The following is a 21,999-nucleotide window of genomic DNA, read 5'->3' as shown; positions in this document are numbered from 1 at the left end:
ATTAAACTATCATGTGAAACATATAACAAGCAGTAACCCAAACTTTATCAATTGTAACCGGCTTACATCTCACCTATTACAATTCATAAAATCACCATACAAGAAAGGGCAATATATCAAAGACAGGCATAAGTTCTTAGTACGGTCAATAGTCACTCAGAACTCGAGTCTATACCACGAGGTAGGGAAGGTAATCGAACCGGTATCTTGGCTCGAGGTTCTATCAAAACATGGCCAAGATACAACACAACCCTAGCCTAAAATCTGCCTTGAGACCTAGACATGCGGATACACACCACTACACCCAAGACCCACAATTTTTCTAAAACAAAGTGAGTACCCTAAGGAGTCCACCAAAGGGTTGGCTAGTACTTAAGCTGACCACTTACTATCAAAACAAGTAACGAGGTCATGCCCCAACTTGGATATAACCCCACCAAGTCAGGAACACAAAGGCTATTAAGCAGTGAACATATACTCGTCAAAGACTATAAAGACCTATCTATGACAACCACAACAACCTGCAAGAAGTATTCAATACAAATTCCATTTCTAGCAATATTAACAATATCAAAGGTTTCAGGGAATCTAGGGCCGTTTCTACAATATAAGAAGCTACTCAAATCAATTAACTACACATGTGAAATAAAAATATAATAAATGGCCTAAAACAAGAAAAAGGCCGATTATCCAATTCATATAAAATTTCATCCAACCGAATTTTTACCCGCAACCCCGATCTGCGACAGTGCGGGTTAAATTGCGGCTAACCAATCACTCAATTGTCGACATCGAATCGGTCAAAGGGACTAAGGCTCGGTTTTCGGCACAATCATCAAAACATTGCATGAAAAACCGCGAAACAAGCAACGGGTGACCCGGGAACTGCCGTGGCTCGCACGAACTCTTGGCCGCCACCCCCACTCCTCCATTTCTCCATTTTTGTTCGGTTTAAATTAAATCGAAACATCAATTAATCATTCCTATACTAATATGTTAACTTAAACTAACAAAAGACAAGCATTAGACATGCATGTAACCCATTTTATCATGTGAAAATTTACTACTCAAACAAAAATCACAAAAACATACAAAAAGCAAAGAATGTGACGATTATTCGTCGAGTAACTCGAAATATGTTACCTTAAGCTAGAAAATGAGCAATTAGCACCTTGAATACCAAACCCTAATATACACTAGCCACTATCTTCAACAATATACGAGTCCCCAAACTCGTCTTCCAAATCTTCACCTAAATAAGCAATAAAAACACAATAATAAGTATAAAAACCGAAATTATGCCAAAATCGTCTTAAACCAACATCAAGAAAACTGAAATTAAAACATACTAGGTTGTACATCTCGAAGAGAGGATTCCGAAAATATAAATTTTGTGAAAAACGGACTAGTAACGAAGAAATTATGATGAAATTTGCTTGGATTTTGTATTTTGATGGTGGTTTTTGGTTTTGGAAGGTTTTAGAACATAGAGGAAGATGAAGTTGGTAAGAAAAATCAGAAAAAGGAAGGGGAAAGGAGGTGCCGCGGGAAAAGGAAAGGAAAGGAGGAAGGGAGCGGGTTTTTAGTCGGGATTTTACGAGTCGGTTTTGGCTCGTTTCGATAATAATTAGAACCGCTTGTCAAATGCAAATTCCGACAAGACCAAAGTTCTTAAACACAAGATTACAAGAAAATTGAATACTCATACGACCCATTTCCAAAATCGTTTGCCCAATTTTCAAAAGGGTTGTCATTTTTTTCCCGATATGCCCATTTTTCGAAATAAAAAGTTTTTACACGGTTTAAACTATTTTTAAACATCTCGAAACTATCAAAATAAATACTTTACTTCAAAATATAATAAAATTATATTTCTTTGAATTATTATTACTTCAAATACATTAATATCAAATTTTACTTGATTAATAAATTACTTCCGCAATATATTAACGGTCCGAAATTACGGGGTGTTACAACCACTGTATTTTATGTAACTTTTTTTCGATATCTTTCCAACTTTGTTTTTTAACATTTGCATTCTAAAACGGGGAGTATAAAAAAAGTAGTATATTAAGTTGTAGTATGCCCCAAAAAACTACGTAATATTTTAATATTTGAAAAATAAATTTTTTTACGTTAAATGGATACGGGATAGATCCAGATCCAGTTCAGATCCTATGGATCTGGATATAGATATGAGAAATTGTTCGTCCATGGACTGGACAATGAGTTTCAATGTCCCCTTCGTGGTCGGACTTTTAACCGAATTTATTTGTTTTAAGGTCGTTTTACGTAACGTATTTAGTTTCTTTTTCATTTTATTTTATAGTCTAATTATTATCTAAATTTCATTAAATGGGTATCAGGAGAGAATTTGGGTGATAATTCCGTTGATTACAATCCATTATTTGTCACGAGTTTAGACTTTGCAACGTGTTGATTACAAGTTATTTATTTTTGTTTTTTAAAGTTTTGTGGGCTTTGGGAGAGTTTGAGAGAAGAGGGAGAGAGTAGGTTTAGTGTGAAAAATATATTTCGTCTTTTGGAATGAAAATGATGTTAATATTTTACAATTTCGGTTTAAGAATTTGGGCTCCTAATATTCCGAAAACCGGGTAGATTTGTAGGGAGTTATTGGCAAACAGTAACTCTCCTATAGGACCGTCCTATAGCATAGGACGGGCCCAATAGAAAGTTTTAGCCCAACAAAAAGAAAGTCCCATTCAAAAGAAATTAAAAGCTGAGAACTGCCATCAACTAAACCTCCAACATTCCAGCGTCGTGTCTCCGTTGCCTCGAGTTTGCAATCACCGTCTCCACCATGTCTGTAATCGCCGCCACCACCACCACCTTTGCAAACACCTACCCAACCACCTTTGAGGCTGTAAAGAAAAGGACTTAGAAAATAATCATACAAAATGTAACTTGCACAACAACCAAAGCAACAAAGGGAAAGTCAGAAAAGAAGCTGATGATAGAGGAAGCTAGCTGCCAGCTTGCTTGTACTACATTCAAGCTTTGTATCACAGTTCATATGGTTATCCACTGGTTAATAACCAGGAATGTACTTATTAAAACAAGTTCAACTGTATTCTATTCATCATTAACAAATATACATGAACAACTACAAACTTATCTTCAATGCTTGACACTGTCTTCTACTTCCTATTGGCAATCTTTAATGCATCAATATGCTAAACTCAATATGGTATCAGAGCCTCATGATGAGGAGACTGATAACCACCATATGGTTGAGCATTTACTACCATTTACTCAGCTGAAGTACTTCTTCTCTGCCTATATATAGAACAGGTTCTTAACCTGTTAAGCTCACCAATCCTACCTTCTTTTTCTTCTGTCTTTCTTCCCCATCTTTTCTATCTCTCAAACAATGGCAATGGAAAATCCCTTCACTGTTGAAAATACTGATAATACCCACATAATAGCAACACCTTCAGTCATGTAACCCACTGATCCATTGTACTTACATCCTGGTGAATGTGCTCATCCTTTGGTGGTGGACACCAAACTGTCAGGCATTGAAAACTACCTCGAATGGAAAAGACAGATGGAAATTGCCATCTGTTCTAGGAGGAAATTAGGCTTCTTAACTGGGGTGGTCAAAAGACCTTCTAATGATCCTCTGAAGGAAGCTGCCTGGGAAACGTGCAACAGCTTGTTGATCAACTGGATCCACCAAAATGTGGAAAAATCCATCAAGAAGTCTGTGTTGTACACCAGAACAGCAAAAGCAATATGGGACTACTTGCAAAAACAGTTCTCTGTAAGTAATGGGGCCAGGAAATTCAGACTCAATAAGGATTTGGATGACCTGGAACAAGGTGACAAGGATATCTATGAATACTTCACAGAACTCAGGATTTTATGGCAAAATCTTGAGATCATGAGTGATTGGCCACCATTTACACAGGTCACTCCTGAAGTGAATGCCTGGTTGGATGCACAACACAAGGAACAAGAAGAAAGGAAACTGTTCCAGTTCCTCAATGGCCTCTACTCCTCATATTCCACCATGAGGACCAATGTATTGATGATGTCCCCACTACCAACAGTGGTAGAGGCTGCTGCTATGTTCCAACATGAGGAGGCTCAAAGGAGGAACTACATACAAGTCTAATGAGAAGGTGGTTGTTGAGAACTCTGCTTTCTTTGTTGGCTCTGGATCTGGATATGGCCAGAAGGAACCTGATTCCAACACTCTCAACCTTCCCTCTTGTCAAGCTTGCAACAAGAAGGGCCTGCGGGTTAATATCCGTATACTACCCTTTAATTGCAGGACTATAACGTAAATTTAAACATGCAATTTATAGTCATAAAACGAAAAACATAATGAAATGATTAATGTATAGAAATCAACCTCGGGTCCTTTGATGCACGGCGTAAAGAACAGAAATCAAACCAGATTCCCTCCTAATTGTTGCACCCAAGACCTTGTCCGAGATATGCCCTTGTGCTAGATGGTGTTCTCCGATTGCTTTGCAATATTGGGAGAACTGATGTGTGTTTTTCTTTCGAGATGAGAGATCTCAGGTTTCAGAGAGAAAATTAATCTCTAAAACCCTAATTCTTTTCACTAATGACGATTAGGTTAACATGAAGGAGGAGGCTCTCCTTTTTGTTCTCCTAATTCGGCCAAGCCGAGTCCATGGGGAGGAAATGGGCTTTTCCATTTCCTCTTCTATTTGACTCGTAGTCCGAACCCTAATGGCTAAATGTATATGACGCGGTTTTTAAGTTATTATCGGTTATCGGAAATTAAGGCATCAGCTAATAATACGGGTTAGCTGAATTATTAATACGTGTCCGACAAAAACAGTATTGTATAATTATTCAATACACATTAATTAAATATAAATCGCTTATATTTAATTTTACGAATTAACTGGTTAATTCGCCTTAGCCCATGATATTTAATCCGTATTAAATATAATATCTCAACATCACATATTTGACTAATTACTAGTCAAATAACTCGGACTAACTGGTTAGTCAATTTTGGCATCTACATGACAGTATTTTCATACCGTCACATCTCTCGAACGTATCCTATAGGTGTGACTTTTAGGGACCAGTTGATCACCGCCATCTGTATGACAATAACGTCAAACTTATCTAGCAAGCCAACCGTTATTGATAAACGTGGATCAACTGATAATAATACCAAAGTATGCCCTTTGATCCTTTTAGAGGTTTATAAGTCCTTGCACTAACTGTTAAGGACACCAACCCCAACAAGCTCCCACTTGTCCGTACAAGTGCATGTGCAATGACGTTATCCGCACTAACTGGAGGACACAAGCTCCAACAAACTCCCACTTGTCCGTACAAGTGTATGTGCGATAACCGATTCTCATATTCATTTAAAAATTTCTCCCACTCAATGTAAAACAATTTGCAGATCTGGATCCGCAAAGGTCGTATTTTACAATCGATCTGTATCTAGAGTGGTTTCCCCGACTAGAGAGTAACTTAAGTGATAAAACGAATTCGTATTTGAGCATGGCCATGCATTTCGATTCTGACTCCTCGAGTGGCCCTGAGAAATATCGAGTACCTGATAAAGGCTGAATATTTCCTTCAACTCGAACTCCTTCCGATCTAAGCGCAGCATGAAATGACCCAGAAAAAATCTACTTGGCCCCCTGTTACGGATGACCGTGAGAAAGAAACCAAAGTCACCCAAAATCTGCCTTAGTCTCAAGAGACAGTCGATAGTCAAAAGAATCGACTCTTAGGATCACCATGGAAGTCCTATCCACGACCGGGCAACGAATGTTATAAAACATTTAGGACTCCACGTCGATGTCACAATAATGTCCTACGAAATATCCATATAAATCGCCTTTGTGATTGGTCAGTCAACCGGTTGACTTATGGCTCGTTGAACCCACCATCAACCAACGTCACAAAATAATTGCCAGAGTTATCAGCTCATGTGGGCAATTAAGGACTGAAAATATATAATGTTCGTTCAGTTCACTTTGTGGTGTTCAAAAATTGTCGTACAATTCCACATGAAAAACAAAATATATATATAAAATATCAAAACGATGATGTCGTATAGAGTACAAAAGAGAATGAATCTAATCCATAAAAGAGTACTACAACTTAGGAACACGTTTAATTCCCATGGAATTAACATGCCCTTCATGCTTATCTTGTCGTAATGGTTTAGTGAGAGGATCTGCTATGTTATCATCAGTAGCAATCTTTTCTATCACTACTTCCTTTTGCTCCACGTAATCTCGGATTAGATGAGCTTTCCGTTGTACATGTCTAGACTTGTTGCTAGACTTTGGCTCCTTAGCTTGGAAGATGGCACCACTATTGTCGCAATAGATGGTGATCGGGTCATTCGAACTAGGCACTACTGAGAGCCCATGTAAGAATTGACGCATCCATATCGCTTCCTTTGTAGCTTCAGACGCGGCATAGTACTCGGACTCGGTCGTAGAATCTCTGTAACAGATTTGTTTCGAACTCTTCCGGTGATGCAGCGCCATTAAGAGTAAAAACGAATCGGATCGAGATTTCGAGTCATCTCGATCCGTTTGGAAGCTAGCATCTCACAGCGTAAGGTTGCGCATAGCGTTTGAGAGCCTCCATAAGTCAATGCCCAATCTTTAGTCCTCCGTAGGTACTTAAGAATGTTCTTGACAGCCAGCCAATGTGGTTCACCTGGATCTTTGTTGGAATCGAATTGTCATACTCAATGCATATGCCACGTCCGGACGTGTGCATATCATGGCATACATGATTGATCCTATAGCCGAAGCATAAGGAATCGTGTGTCATCTGTTGTTTCTCTTCCGGTGTCTCGGTGCTCGAGATCGGCTCAAATGCACCCCTGGAGCCATAGGAAGGAACCCCTTCTTGGAGTTAGTCATCCTGAATCTCTCTAGGACTTTGTCTATGTAAGACTCTGATCGAGAGATAACATCCGTCGTGATCTATCTCGATAGATACGGATGCCTAGAATTCTTTGTGCCTCTCCCAGATCTTTCATCTGGAAATGGTTTTTCAACCATACTTTCACCGAAGTTAAGAGAGGTATGTCATTTCCAATCAGGAGTATGTCGTCAACATACAATATTAGGAAGACAATCTTGCTCCCACTCGACTTGATATATAGACATGGTTCCTCGACCGATCGAGTAAATCCATTTTCTTTTATCACTTGGTCGAAGCGATGATTCCAACTCCTTGATGCTTGCTTAAGTCCATAAATGGAACGCTTAAGTTTGCACACTTTCTTAGGATGTACTGGATCAATGAAACCTTCGGGTTGTACCATGTACAACTCTTCCTCCAAAAAGCCGTTTAAGAAGGCGGTTTTCACGTCCATTTGCCAAATTTCATAGTCATGAAAAGCGGCGATCGCTAAGATAATCCGAATGGAACGCAGCATGACTACGGGTGCAAAAATCTCATCGTAGTGCAAACCTGGCACTTGGGTGAAACCTTTAGCAACTAGTCGTGCTTTGTAGATATCTTTTTGACCTTCCACAGAATGCTTTATCTTGTAAAGCCATTTGCATTGAAGGGGACGAACCTAGCGGGTAAGTCAACAAGATCCCACACGTTGTTCTCATACATGGAGTCCATCTCGGATTGCATGGCCTCAAGCCATAGCTTTGAGTCAGAACTAGTCATGGCACCTTTATAGGTTGCGGGTTCACTACTCGTTAAGAGTAGAACGTCATCTATGTCATGTTCCTCGACCATACCAATGTATCTGTCCGGAGGAATAGAGACTCTTCCCGACCTCCTAGGTTCCTCAGGAATATTAACCGCAGCCGGGATTGAAGGAATAGGTTCCTCCAATAGTTGCTCGGTATTTGGTTCTGGAATCTCCGACAGGTCGAAGGTTCTATCACTCTTTGCATTCTCGAGAAATTCCTTCTCTAAGAATGTCGCACTAGCCGCAACAAAAACGCGTTGTTCGGTTGGCGAATAGAAGTAATGACCACGTGTCCCTTTAGGATAACCTATAAAGTATGTCTTGACCGATCGCGGGCCGAGCTTATCTTCAGGTCTCCACTTGACATAAGCCTCGCAGCCCCAAACCCGTATAAAGGACAAGTTAGGGACCGTTCCCTTCCATAGTTCATATGGAGTCTTGTCAATGACTTTAGACGGGCTTCGGTTAAGTATTAGAGCGGTGACATAAGAGCATAACCCCATAATGAATCAGGTAAAACCGTGTGACTCATCATGGATCGAACCATATCAAGTAGTGTTCGATTTCTCCGTTCGGACACACCATTCAACCGAGGTGTTCGGTGGAGTTAAGCAGGGCAATCCCACAGTCCTTTAGGTGTTGATCAAACTCGTGAGAAAGATACTCGCCACCACGATCCGAACGCAGTGTTTTAATCTTTCTACCCAATAGGTTCTGTACCCTATTTTGGTATTCCTTGAATTTCTCAAAGGATTCACTTTTGTGCTTCATTAAGTAGACATAGCCATATCTACTCAAATCGTCCGTGAAAGTGATGAAATACCTATAGCCTTCTCGTGCGGTGATTGACATAGGGCCACATACATCCGTGTGTATGAGTCCTAATAGGTCAGCAGCGCGCATTCCAACACCTTTGAAGGAAATACGAGTCATCTTACCGATGAGACATGATTCACACGTGCCAAATGATTGAAAATCAAAGGCCGAGATAGCTCCATGTTTGATGAGCTGTTTTACGCGTTTCTCATTAATGTGTCCCATGCGGCAGTGCCATAGATACGTTTGATCTTTGTCACCAACCTTTAACTTTTTATTCATTACGTGTAATATTTCATTGGTCTGATCTAAAACATAAATTCCGTTCATGGAGACTGCCTTGCCGTAAATCATATCGTGTAATGAGAAAATGCAAGCATTATTTTCTATTACAAATGAAAAACCAAGTTTATCAAGCGTTAAACCGAAATAATGTTTTTGGAAAGACTAGGTACATAATAGCAGTCATATAATGACAACTCAAATCCGCTAGGAAGCTGGATCACATATGTCCCCTTGGAGATGGCAGCTACTCTTGCTCCATTCCCAACACGCAGGTCCACCTCACCCTTTACGAGGGGTTCGATGTTTCGGAGCCCCTGCACATGATTACACAGATGAGAACCACAACCAGTATCAAGTACCCAAGTTCCGTAACTTGCGTGGTTAATCTCAATCATATGAATAAAAGTAGAAGAGGAAGAAGACATACCAACAGGTTTAACACGACCTGCCTTTAAGTCCTCATGGTATAAGGGACATGTACGCCTCCAATGCCCAGTCTTGTGGCAATGGTGACACTCCATGTTACCATCCTTGCTCTTTGTCACGCCTGATGAGTTGCTCGACTCACCAGGACCACTCTTACCTGAACCTGACTTCTTGAACTTCGCCTTACCTACTGCTAGGTTTGCCTGAGCTTTGCCCTTACCTTTCCCTTTGTTTGACACAACGAGAACATCTTGTTTCATGCTCCCACCGAACTTCATGTCCTTCTCGGTCATGTACGAGGAGGAGTGCGGTTCATGGGGAGTCTTCTTCAAATCATTCATATAGTAATTCGCTCTAAATTGCGAATAACCATCGTGGAGTGAATGAAGAATGCGGTCGATAACAATGTTCTCGCTGATGTTACTGATTAAAGGTCTCGGTTTCTCGACATTCTCAATCATCTGAGAATGTGTGGGCTAACCGGTTGGCCCTTTCGAGTCTCGCATCAAAGAAGCGAGTGGTATGCTCATAGGTCACGATTCTCGGTGCTTTCGAGAATTCCTTGGTGAGCGGGTGAAAATCTTGTTTGCACCATGGGCTATGAAGCGTTTCTGCAAATTGGGTTCCATTGCAAAAATGAGTACGTTTTTAATCGCACCCGCTTCCATACAGAAATCGTTAAACTTGGCGATTTCAGCAGCTCTAGCCGTGGGACCTGGGTTTGCCGGGATGGGCTCTAATAGATATTTGAGCTTCCGTCGTCAGCAGCAGACAGATTCCGTAATGCCGCCTCCCGGTCCGCGAAGTTGGATCCATCATTCTTGATCGAGTAGGCGATTCATCCGATTCATGAAGATCCGAAGCCGGGACTCACGGTCCAATGTGGCACTTGGCATTGGGTTATCGGGAGAACCACCATTTGTTGTTTAGAGTTTAAAATACGTGATCTACACTTGAAAAAAAAGAAAGAAAAACAAAAACGAAATAAGCAACTCATCGAGGTGATTTAAGTCTATTTTAAAATTCATTTTAAACATGTAGACTCTCGCACTTGCATAATTGATCTCCTCAAGAATGATACAAGTGATCCCAAGACTCAATTTCTGTAAATTGATAAGCCAACTGTTTAGCTAATTCTTACGGAAGAACTCTTGGTCGATAGATTTCCGTAAATCCTATCTATAGTCCACCATGATCACAGGATCGTACGAGTGACCATAGTGTTGAGATAAAATAGGTCAATCGGTTCCAACTTACCCGACGTAGAAGGGGTCATATTATGCCTACCGACGAAGAAGGGATTCATTGGAGTTTGACCTATAAAGACCGTTCTCAATTTTTGTTTATACGAGGAAGATCCCATCAACTTAATTATAATTCATTTTAAGTGAACGAATAACTAGCGTCTGCGTGAATGAATCAATTTAGATGATGGCTTAGCATGATCGTGTGACATACGAATGTCAATGAAAACTAACTCGTGACCTCTATATGTGTCAGTTTTCATGCAATAATTAGGTGGTTTGGTTTTTAGGCGGAATATGATGCATATTATCGTTACGAAAAAAAATAAAGGAATGCAATACGTAAATAAAAAGGTCCTAGTGTGGCCTATCCTAGTAAAAGAACATAATACAACTTTGGAATCCATCGTTGGACCCGAAAAGCTTGTCTTGATGTTCCATCTTGATCCAAGTAGCGGGAGTGAGCATCCGGTCTCCATCTTTGGTCTTCTCAAAAATTACAATTAAAATTACAAAATATAGACCTATTTACATTCTAATTAAAAGCGTAATTACAAGTGAAAAATCCAAAACGGAGATACGAGATCTCAAAATACAACCAAGACCGTGTTCCATCATTACGGTAACACGTTCTACTAAGGCCACACTAAGTTACAACCGTTTGCAAAAATTAAATACGTAATAAAAAGGCATTCACGGCATTCAAGATAAACGATAAATAAAAATGCATCAACTAAAAACAAATTCATTCGTGACATAATTCCGTAATTATGTTAAATTTATCCAAACCACCTTTTAATGATTAAAATTCATGTGATAAAACCGCTTCTATCATTTAATTTTAATCCATTACAATCCGTTACTTTAAAAACGCTTTAAAATAACTTAATGGTACGTGTGTGAACCGTTTCACAATCATAGCGAGTGTACTATATCCGTATAAAGTACATATTGAAGCCAAAAGAAAATTTAAATCAAAAGAAACAAATTTTCAAAGCTGTCAAAGACGAAATCCTTCGATCCAGGGACATAAGTGCTCGATCGAGGGACAGAGGGCTCGATCGATCAAGCGCAAGTCGATCGAGAGGTATGCTAATCGGGAGGTACTCGATCGACAGAATCTGGTGGTCGATCGAGGACTTATATCACAAAAAGCGCTCGATCGAGTACGAGGACTCCTCGATCGAGCAGTGGGGTTTTAAAAGCAGGTCGATCGAGTACAACAAGGACTCGATCGAGCAAAAACTTGTCAGAAAAACCACTCGATCGATTAAAAACTTGGTCGATCGAGTGCCAAAAACTTCTGAAAATTTAAAACCCTCGTGAAACATTTTTCGAGACAAAATCAAATGCAATTTTCGATCAAAAATGCATCAAAACAAATTTGACAATTTACAAAACATGACATATTGTTATAATCTCTGTATAAAACAACAATATGCATAAAAACAAAACGAAAACAAGATGATAAAACCGTGTAAAACATGTCACGGTTTCAACAAGAACAAAAAACGAATCGGTAGTGTATACATGGCACGGAATTCGAGACAAAAAACAACAAGAGCAACCGTGTAAACAGGACACGGTTCCCAATGCAACCAAAAACGCAGCAATAAAAAAAAAATTTCTGCGTGAGAATCATCACTTTGCCGCACGGATTTTTAGACAAAACAAAAATCGTTTCAAGATAGTTTTATGAAAAACACATGGAAAAATTCACGTGGCCTCGCTCTGATACCACTTGCGGGTTAATATCCGTATACTACCCTTTAATTGCAGGACTATAACGTAAATTTAAACATGCAATTTATAGTCATAAAACGAAAAACATAATGAAATGATTAATGTATAGAAATCAACCTCGGGTCCTTTGATGCACGGCGTAAAGAACAGAAATCAAACCAGATTCCCTCCTAATTGTTGCACCCAAGACCTTGTCCGAGATATGCCCTTGTGCTAGATGGTGTTCTCCGATTGCTTTGCAATATTGGGAGAACTGATGTGTGTTTTTCTTTCGAGATGAGAGATCTCAGGTTTCAGAGAGAAAATTAATCTCTAAAACCCTAATTCTTTTCACTAATGACGATTAGGTTAACATGAAGGAGGAGGCTCTCCTTTTTGTTCTCCTAATTCGGCCAAGCCAAGCCGAAGTCCATGGGGAGGAAATGGGCTTTTCCATTTCCTCTTCTATTTGACTCGTAGTCCGAACCCTAATGGCTAAATGTATATGACGCGGTTTTTATAAATCTATTATCGGTTATCGGAAATTAAGGCATCGGCTAATAATACGGGTTATTTGAATTATTAATACGTGTCCGACAAAAACAGATATTGTATAATTATTCAATACACATTAATTAAATATAAATCGCTTATATTTAATTTTACGAATTAACTGGTTAATTCGCCTTAGCCCATGATATTTAATCCGTATTAAATATAATATCTCAACATCACATATTTGACTAATTACTAGTCAAATAACTCGGACTAACTGGTTAGTCAATTTTGGCATCTACATGACAGTATTTTCATACCGTCACATCTCTCGAACGTATCCTATAGGTGTGACTTTTAGGGACCAGTTGATCACCGCCATCTGTATGACAATAACGTCAAACTTATCTAGCAAGCCAACCGTTATTGATAAACGTGGATCAACTGATAATAATACCAAAGTATGCCCTTTGATCCTTTTAGAGGTTTATAAGTCCTTGCACTAACGGGGTTGGTGTCCTTAACAGGGCCATCCAAAGGAGAAATGTTGGAGGATAATTGGATATCCTGCGGATCACCCTGTGTCAAAAAGATTCCCTGAAAATTCACAAGAGTACAAGCTCAGACATGGGACTCAGGGTGGCTTTCAGAATGCCTATCAGGGTGGTCATCAAAGTGGATATCAGGGTTCAGGCTCCAAGAACTACAGATTTGGTATGAACAAGGGTAAACAAGGTGCTGGTTTCAAGCATGGAAAATTTGCTGCTAATGCCATGATAGGTGAAGGCCAATCCAACTCTACAGGGTCCATCACTTTGACTACTCAACAATTTGAATAGCTGATGAGCAATCAGAGTGGCAAAGGCAGCTATCCCGAAACTGAGGATGAGCTTGAGGCCAACTTTGTAGGTATGGCTTATCTAAACCGTAGCTATGCTTCTAACACCACACACGAGTGGATAATAGACTCTGGAGCCTCTAACCACATGGTTTCAGATCTTAATGTCTTGGAAAATATAAAAATCTTGAACAATAAACACAAGATAAATCTACCTAATGGAGAGACCACCACTGTGTCTCACTTAGGTACATACACATTTGATAATGGCCTGACTCTAAAGAATGTCCTATTTGTCTCTGCCTTCAAACATAATCTATTATCAGTTCAAAAACTAACACAAGATGAATGTTGCTATGTGATATTTTATGCCAAGTTTTGTGTCATTCAGGACTTTCATACCAGGAAGACTAAGGGAATTGGAAGAGAAACCAAGGGTGTTTATTACTTATTAAATAATGACAGCCAGTCACACCCTAAGTTAGTTAATCAATCTGCTAAGATGAAATATCCAACTCTATGTAATGCTAATGTTTCTATTGAAATAGGACAGGATTCAGGTGGCATTTTTTCAAAGCCTTGTAATGCACCTGATCCTATGTGTAATGGTCTGCCTAATATCAATGATAAGTACTCTGATGTTTGGCACTTGAGAATGGGACATGCTTCTGATGACAAATTAAAGTATATTCCAACTATTCACAAATATAGCACACAAAAATCCAAAAGAATTTGTAACACATGTTCCATGGCAAAACAAACCAGGCTACCATTTCCTATCAAACTTAACAGAACCACTGGGATTTTTGATCTGGTTCATGTGGATGTATGGGGACCATGCAGGAAAGAAACAAGAACCAAACATAAATATTTTCTTACACTGGTTGATGACTACAGCAGGGCTACTTGGGTTTATCTGATGCACCATAAATCTGAGGCTGCTCAAATGCTTAAGATCTTTTATACTTTCATAGACAATCAGTTCAACAAGACCATCAAAATATTGAGATATGACAATGCACTTGAGCTCACAGAGGGAGACAGCAAAGAATTTATGTTATCAAAAGGTATCTGGCAACAAACTAGTTGTGTTGACAGACCTCGGCAAAATGGGGTAGTGGAAAGAAAGCACAGACACTTACTTGAGATCAGTAGAGCAATAAGATTTAGCTCTGGCTTACCTTTGTCTTTTTGGGGTGATTGTGTCTTAACTGCTGCTTTCCTCATCAACAGATTGCCTACTCCACTCCTGAAAAACAAGACACCATATGAAGTACTATTTAACAAAGTACCTAATTATGACATGCTAAGAGTGTTTGGGTGTCTAGCAATGGTCTACAATCCTGTGAGAGACAAGGATAAATTCCTCCCAATGGGCATTCCTTGCATTTTTGTAGGATATCATTTGTCCCAGAAGGGTTACAAAGTCTATGATATCATTCAAATAAGGGTTTTTGTATCTAGAGATGTTAAATTCCATGAATCAGTGTTCCCTTACAAAATTAAAAATTTTGTTCAGTTCATTCCATCTCTGCACTTAGGCAAATACCAACCAGACACCACTCTAGTGGTGGCGTCCATTGTAGACTTTGTGGATCCTGAAAGACACCCAAAAGAGCCACCTGTCCAAAATGAAGCACCCGTCCTAGATGCTCCCTTTCAGGAGGCTCACTCTCCACCACCAGGGACTGACACTGCATCAGCAAGATCCAGCAGGGAACGAAGAGCTCCTGTGTGGACTAAGGACTTCATTGTTGATAATCCAGTCTTAGCTCCATCCACAATAGCCAATGTGGTACAACTTCATCTAGAAAGGTCCTTTGCTGGTCACATTAGTACTTCCATCACTGAAACTGATCCTCTCACATTCCAAGAAGCCATTCAGCATCCTAAATGGATTCAAGCCATGAACGCTGAACTACAATCCCTACATGAAAATAACACCTGGATCCTTACTGACCTCCCTAAGGGAAGAAAAGCCATTGGGTGTAAATGGATATATAAGACTAAATACCATCCAGATGGCTCAGTTGAGAGATATAAGGCCAGGTTGGTGGTGCAGGGGTTCAGGCAAATGTATGGCATAGACTATGATGAGACATTTGCTCCTGTGGCAAAAATGTCCACTGTAAGAGCCCTTCTTGCCATCATTGCTATCAAAAATTAGGACACCTGTCAGATGGATGTGGCCAATGCCTTTCTTCATGGAGAATTGTTGGAAGAAGTTTACATGAAATTGCCTCAGGGATACTCTGATGGAACTTTACAGTCCTTTGGTCAGGGGGAGAGTACCACATCTACAACTACAGGGAAGGTGTGAAAACTGCTAAAATCCCTCTATAGCCTGAACAGGCCCCTAGACAGTGGTTCTCTAAATTGTCTAAGGTTCTTCTTTCTTGTGGGTTCAAACAGTCACATGCTGATCATTCCCTTTTCATCAAGCAACAACATGGCAGCACCACAGTGGTCCTCATCTATGTAGATGATATGGTAATTGCAGGAGATTCCTCTTCTGAAATACAACATCTCAAGGATCATCTCCATAGTACCTTCAACATGAAGGATCTAGGCCAGTTGAACTACTTCCTTGGTTTGGAAATTACCAGAAGTAGTGCAGGTATATGCATCTTCCAACAAAAATACACCCTAGATTTGTTAAAAACCTTTGGTATAGATAAGTCTAGGGCCATTCAACTACCTGTTAACCCTATCATCAAATTGGAACCAGGCAAGGGAACTCCTTTACCATATCCTGACATCTACAGGAAATTGGTTGGTAAACTCATTTACTTGACCATTTCAAGACCAGACATTGCCTTCTCTGTACAACTTCTGAGTCAATTCCTCCAAGCTCCTACCTCTGATCACATGCAAGCAGCTAGAAGAGTACTGAGATACCTCAAATCTGCACCTGGTCAGGGTATATTATTTTCCAGCAACTCAGCAATGCAACTCACAGCTTACTGTGACTCTGATTGGGCTTCTTGTGCTTTTAATAGGAAATCCACTACTGGGTTCTGTATTCTCCTTGAGGACTCTCCTATCTCATGGAAATCAAAGAAGCAGTCTGTAGTATCAAGATCCTCTGCTGAAGCAGAATACAGGGCCATGACCATGACTACCTGTGAAGTCACCTGGCTATTTCAGCTCTTCCAAGACTTAGGGCTCCAACACTTGGGTCCAGCACACCTGAAGTGTGACAATCAAGCTGCCTTGGCTATAGCTGCAAACCCCGTCTATCATGAACGCACTAAGCATATAGAAGTTGATTGTCACTTTATCAGAGAAAAGATTCAACAGGGTCTCCTTACTACTTCCTATGTCAACACTAAGGAGCAGGTGGCAGATGTGTTTACCAAGTCTTGTCCTGTTTCACAGCACTAATATCTCTTGTCCAAGATGGGAGTTTCATCAGGCTTACACTCTCATCTTGAGGGGGAGTGTAAAGAAGAGGACTTAGAAAATAATCATACAAAATGTAACTTGCACAACAACCAAAGCAACAAAGGAAAAGTCAGAAAAGAAGCTGATGATAGAGGAAGTTAGCTGCCAGCTTGCTTGTACTACATTCAAGCTTTGTATCACAGTCCATATGGTTATCCACTGGTTAATAACCAGGAATATACTTATTAAAACAAGTTCAACTGTATTCTATTCATCATTAACAAATATACATGAACAACTACAAACTTATCTTCAATGCTTGACATTGTCTTCTACTTCCTATTGGCAATCTTTAATGCATCAATATGCTAAACTCAATAGAGACCTGCTAGCTTCACACCCTTTCTCCCCCTGGCTTCCGTCATTCAATTAACACAGTAAAGAGGCGATGATAATTACGACGACACCGCCATTAAGCAGGTTTGGAATTACATCATATAAATACCACTCTTTAAGATGAAAATTAACACTTTTAATTTGGACAACTAATGATTTTAACCTGAATATCTATGTTTTCAAATATAGATCTTTTAAACATTAAAGTTAAAATCAATGGTTTTCAAATTAAAACCCATATATTTCATCATATATATTGAGATATACATCCTCAAACAATGTTTTTTGCTCTACTGGTAAAGGATTTGGTGTGTGATAGTAGTTTTAACTTCAAAACTTGGCATTTTTATATGATAACTAAGCTTTTATTGTTTGGTTTTATGTTTATAATTTTGAATGGTATCTTTACTTTAATAACTTGGTGTTTTAAGAGTTTGATTCATTTGGGTAAATATGGTTTTCAACTTTTTGCCGTGAAGTTCACTAGTTTGAGAACCTAATGTCTAAAATTGAAAACTCATAAGCTTGGGATGAATATATGCGGTGGAGAATATTTGCGGTGGAGCTGTGGAGGGGCCGCGCCTGGTGGGATTTGTTCATAGACGAAGCGAATGATCAAGATTCAAGACAAGATTAGCTATGAAATATTTTGGGCATTGATTAAGCAGTTAAGGATTTAAGAGCGTTGAAAAGGACGAGAATCCTGAGCCGTCCTGCAATAATTTCCTTTGTCTGTGTTTGTATTTGTGTTTGTTTTGGGCTTTTACTTAGGCTGTGTTTAACGCGGGATGAAGGGAGGTATGAGTGTGGGTCTGAGGGTCAGATTTTTAGAGGTTGAAGCTCATACGTGGATAAAGCAATGCGTATGAGCTGAGAATATGAGCATGAGTCTTGGAATTTCAAGACGCTTCTTCAGACGCAGGAATAGTAGATTTGTAATATTTTATTAATATAAGTTGTAGATTTCATTAATATAGTCCGTCTTGCTTCAGACGCTCTAAAATAAGACGGATTAAATGTCACCATTTTTTAAAAGAATGTAACCATTTAGTGACAAAATATTATATGAAGCTAACATTTTATCGTAAAATGACAACATTTTGTCCGTCTTATTTCAGACAGGAGAATTTGTTTTTTATATATATATATATATATATATATATATATATATATATATATATATATATATATATATATATATATATATATATATATATAAGTAGATTATGTATTGTTTTGCTCAATATAGATAAGATAAAAATCTACTTGACCAATTGAAATGTAGGAAAATCTAATTATAAAATTATATTTATTAAAAAAATCTGTGTAATAAAAAAAACAATTAGGCTTGTAAAAAAAGGTTTATAAATAGCTTGTTATCTTGTATGCTAGTCACATATATTTCTCAACTTAAACTTATATTATAATTCTCAACTACAAAAAACACATTATAAATCTTTTTATAATTATTTGTTACTTATGGATCCAAATCAAAATATTGATATGAGTTCCTTTCTGCATATGTATAATGATCCTCATTTTCAATATCTGTTATCCCAACAAACCCAAAATCAAGGTACTCCTCAAAATTTCCCAAATACTGAAGATCCAAATAGATCTTCTATGAACACATCTTTTACGAGGACTTTGCAAATGCAAAGTTCCCAATTTTCTCAACCAGTTACGAATGAAACCCCTATAACTCCAATTAGTGTTGGGTCAAACTCGGACACCATACATGAAAATTTAACCTTTCAAGGGTTAGAAAATATTAATATTAGTGACCCTATTACTCCAACGACAAATCAACGTACTACGACACGTAGAAGAGCAGTATCTTGGACGATAAAAGACGAGTGTCTCCTTGCTGTTTCTTTTTTAAATATTATTAAGGATAAAATTTTTGGTAATGCTCAAAAAGGAGTCGATTATTGGAACAGAATAGCAACATTTTATAATGAAAATAAAAGGGATGAACACGCAGAGAGAGGGGGGAAACCAATGTAAGCAACAATGGCACCCAATTAATTAAGCGGTTAGTAAATTTAAAGGTTGTTATGCTAAATATGATGATAGGAGTGGATTTAATGAGTCCATGAGGCTCACAGAAGCCCATTCATTGTATGAGGAAATGTATGAAAATACATTTAATTTCATGCATGTATGGCATTTGGTGGGCAAGGAAGAAAAAAAGAGTGAGGAAAATAGGAAAAATAAGGAAATAAGTGGTCACTCATCTAAAAGAAACAAGACATCTGTAAGCGGGGAGTATACATCTTCCGGTGGAGATGTTAGTGTCACAGAAGAGCGTAGTGAGATACGTCCTACAGGGAGGGATGCAGCAAAGAAAGCACAAGCTAGAAAGGGGAAAGGGAAAATGAGCGAAAATGATTATAGCGAGACTATGTCAATGGCAACAAATATAGAGGAAACACGAGCAATGTCCGCAAGTCGTTTGGCAGATATAAAAGAACAAGAGATAGAAGAAAGACTCATATGTGCTGATGTTAGTAGAATGACACCCCTTCAAAGGAAACTTCATCAAAAGAAACTGGAGGAAATTGCTGCAAAACGCGGAATTAATATTGATGATTTCTTAGAAAAACTTTTAGAATTAAGTTATTATTAATTATGTATTGTATTATTATGTTGCTTGAGTTTATTATATCATTATGTAATGTCTAATTATGTTAAATATGCTTTTATTAATTATGTATTGTATAATTATGTCAAGTGTTTTAAATAATTATGTAATATATAATTATGTTATGTGTTGTCATTTCAAATCTTATCTTTTTTACTTTTTATTTTTCAATGTGCTATTCTGAATTGTTACAGTGATCATGTGCTATTCTGATTTTTTGCAGTATACCATGTGTTACTCTCAATTATCATGTCTTGTCATATCACCTTTTCTATTGCATTATTATACAAAATGACAAAACATTTCAATTATTTTGCAAAAAGTAATTCAATCAAACTTCTTTAAATTCTGAAACAGATGTTTCAAATTTCTCATCCCATTTTCTCCCTTTCTCTCATAAATTTATCAAACTTAAATCAATTAAATCAAAATTATGTCGGATAATCTTTCCTTTGACGACATCTATAATGAGACGTTAAATTCATATGTTGAACCTAATGACACTATGAATATAGTATCAAATATAATGAGTGATATAGAGGAAGCAACATCATCCTCTAACAATAAAAGTAGAAAGAAAAGGTGTTATATAGAAAGAGGGCGTGAAGAAGGTCATGATCGTATAAGGAATGATTATTTCTCAAATGATCCTATTTATACAAATAATCAATTTCGTAGGAGGTTTAGGATGCGTAAGGAGTTATTTCTTCGTATCGTAAATGCTCTTGAAAATCATGACTCTTATTTTGAAAACGATGTTGATGGCATTGGTAGAAATAAAATATCTTCAATTCAAAAATGTACGGTTGCCATTCGTATGCTTGCTTATGGGATGGCAGGTGATGCTGTGGATGACTATGTACGCATGGCAGGAAATACTGCAATCCAATGTTTGAAAAAATTTAATGAATGCGTAGTTGATGTATTTGGAGGTCAATATTTGAGAAAGCCTACAAGAGATGACATCGAAAGATTACTTCAGGTTGGAGAAAATCGCGGCTTTCCCGGTATGCTTGGTAGTATTGACTGCATGCATTGGCGATGGGAAAAATGTCCAACAGCTTGGCAGGGCATGTTCACTTCGGCGCACCAAGGTAAGCCGACTATGATTCTTGAAGCTGTCGCCTCGTATGATTTATGGATTTGGCATGCGTATTTTGGAATTGCAGGTTCAAACAATGATGTAAATGTATTAGATCGTTCTCCGATTTTTGATGAATTTCTCGAGGGTCGAGGTCCAAATGTCCAATTTACAATAAATGGGTCTCAATACAATATGGGATACTATCTTGTGGATGGTATCTATCCAGAGTGGCCTGTATTTGTAAAAACAATCCCACGAGCGCACATGTTATCCGAGAAAAGACAGTTATTTGCGAAACATCAAGAAAGTGCGAGAAAAGATGTTGAAATAGCTTTTGGGGTGTTAAAAAAAGGTTCGCAATTGTTGCTAACCCAGCACGTTTCTGGGATAGAAGCGAAGATGAGCGAAATGAAAATGATCTTTCCAGTGATTTTCAGTATGACGTCGCTCAAAATCAAGAAAACGAGCCTGAAATTATAAATGGTATTCTTCCCAATTATTACTCTCATCGTGAACAGTACTTTGAAAATCATTGTCGAATTCGTAATCGAGCCCACCATCATCAACTTCAAGCTGACTTGGTTGAACACATATGGCATCGTTCAGGGGATATTCAATTATTTTATCTCGTATTTCTATTTATTTTGTTCAGTTTTATATTATGTGTTTATGTAATTTTCTTTCGTATCTTGGAATTTAGTTTGTAATATAATTTCTTTTATTTATATATCGGTAGTAAAAAAAAATACTATGTCAAAAGGTTTATTTAATATTTGATTTATTTAAGTGAAAAATATGTCATCAAAAAATAAGTGAAGATATTGATGTAAAATGAAATATAAAAGTAAAATAAGTTGAGTTGAGTTGAGTTGGGTAACAAAAATTGAGAAAAAAGCCCATCTTATTGAGTTGAGTTGGGTAACAAAAATTGAGTTGAGTTGGGTAACAAAAGTTGAGTTGAGC

The 21,999-nt window shown here is 38.2% G+C and overlaps 1 pseudogene; it reads right to left on the bottom strand.

The window, feature by feature from the left end:
* Positions 1–13,501, bottom strand: part of LOC141641597 (ATP synthase subunit beta, mitochondrial-like) — a 151,492-nt pseudogene extending 137,991 nt beyond the window's left edge.
* Positions 13,502–21,999: the final 8,498 nt, after the last annotated feature.

This window comes from Silene latifolia, chromosome 1 (assembly GCF_048544455.1).
Source record: "Silene latifolia isolate original U9 population chromosome 1, ASM4854445v1, whole genome shotgun sequence".
Lineage (NCBI taxonomy): Eukaryota > Viridiplantae > Streptophyta > Magnoliopsida > Caryophyllales > Caryophyllaceae > Silene > Silene latifolia.
Note: the sequence above shows the minus strand (reverse complement) of the source record. Positions and strands in the feature narration are given on the sequence as shown.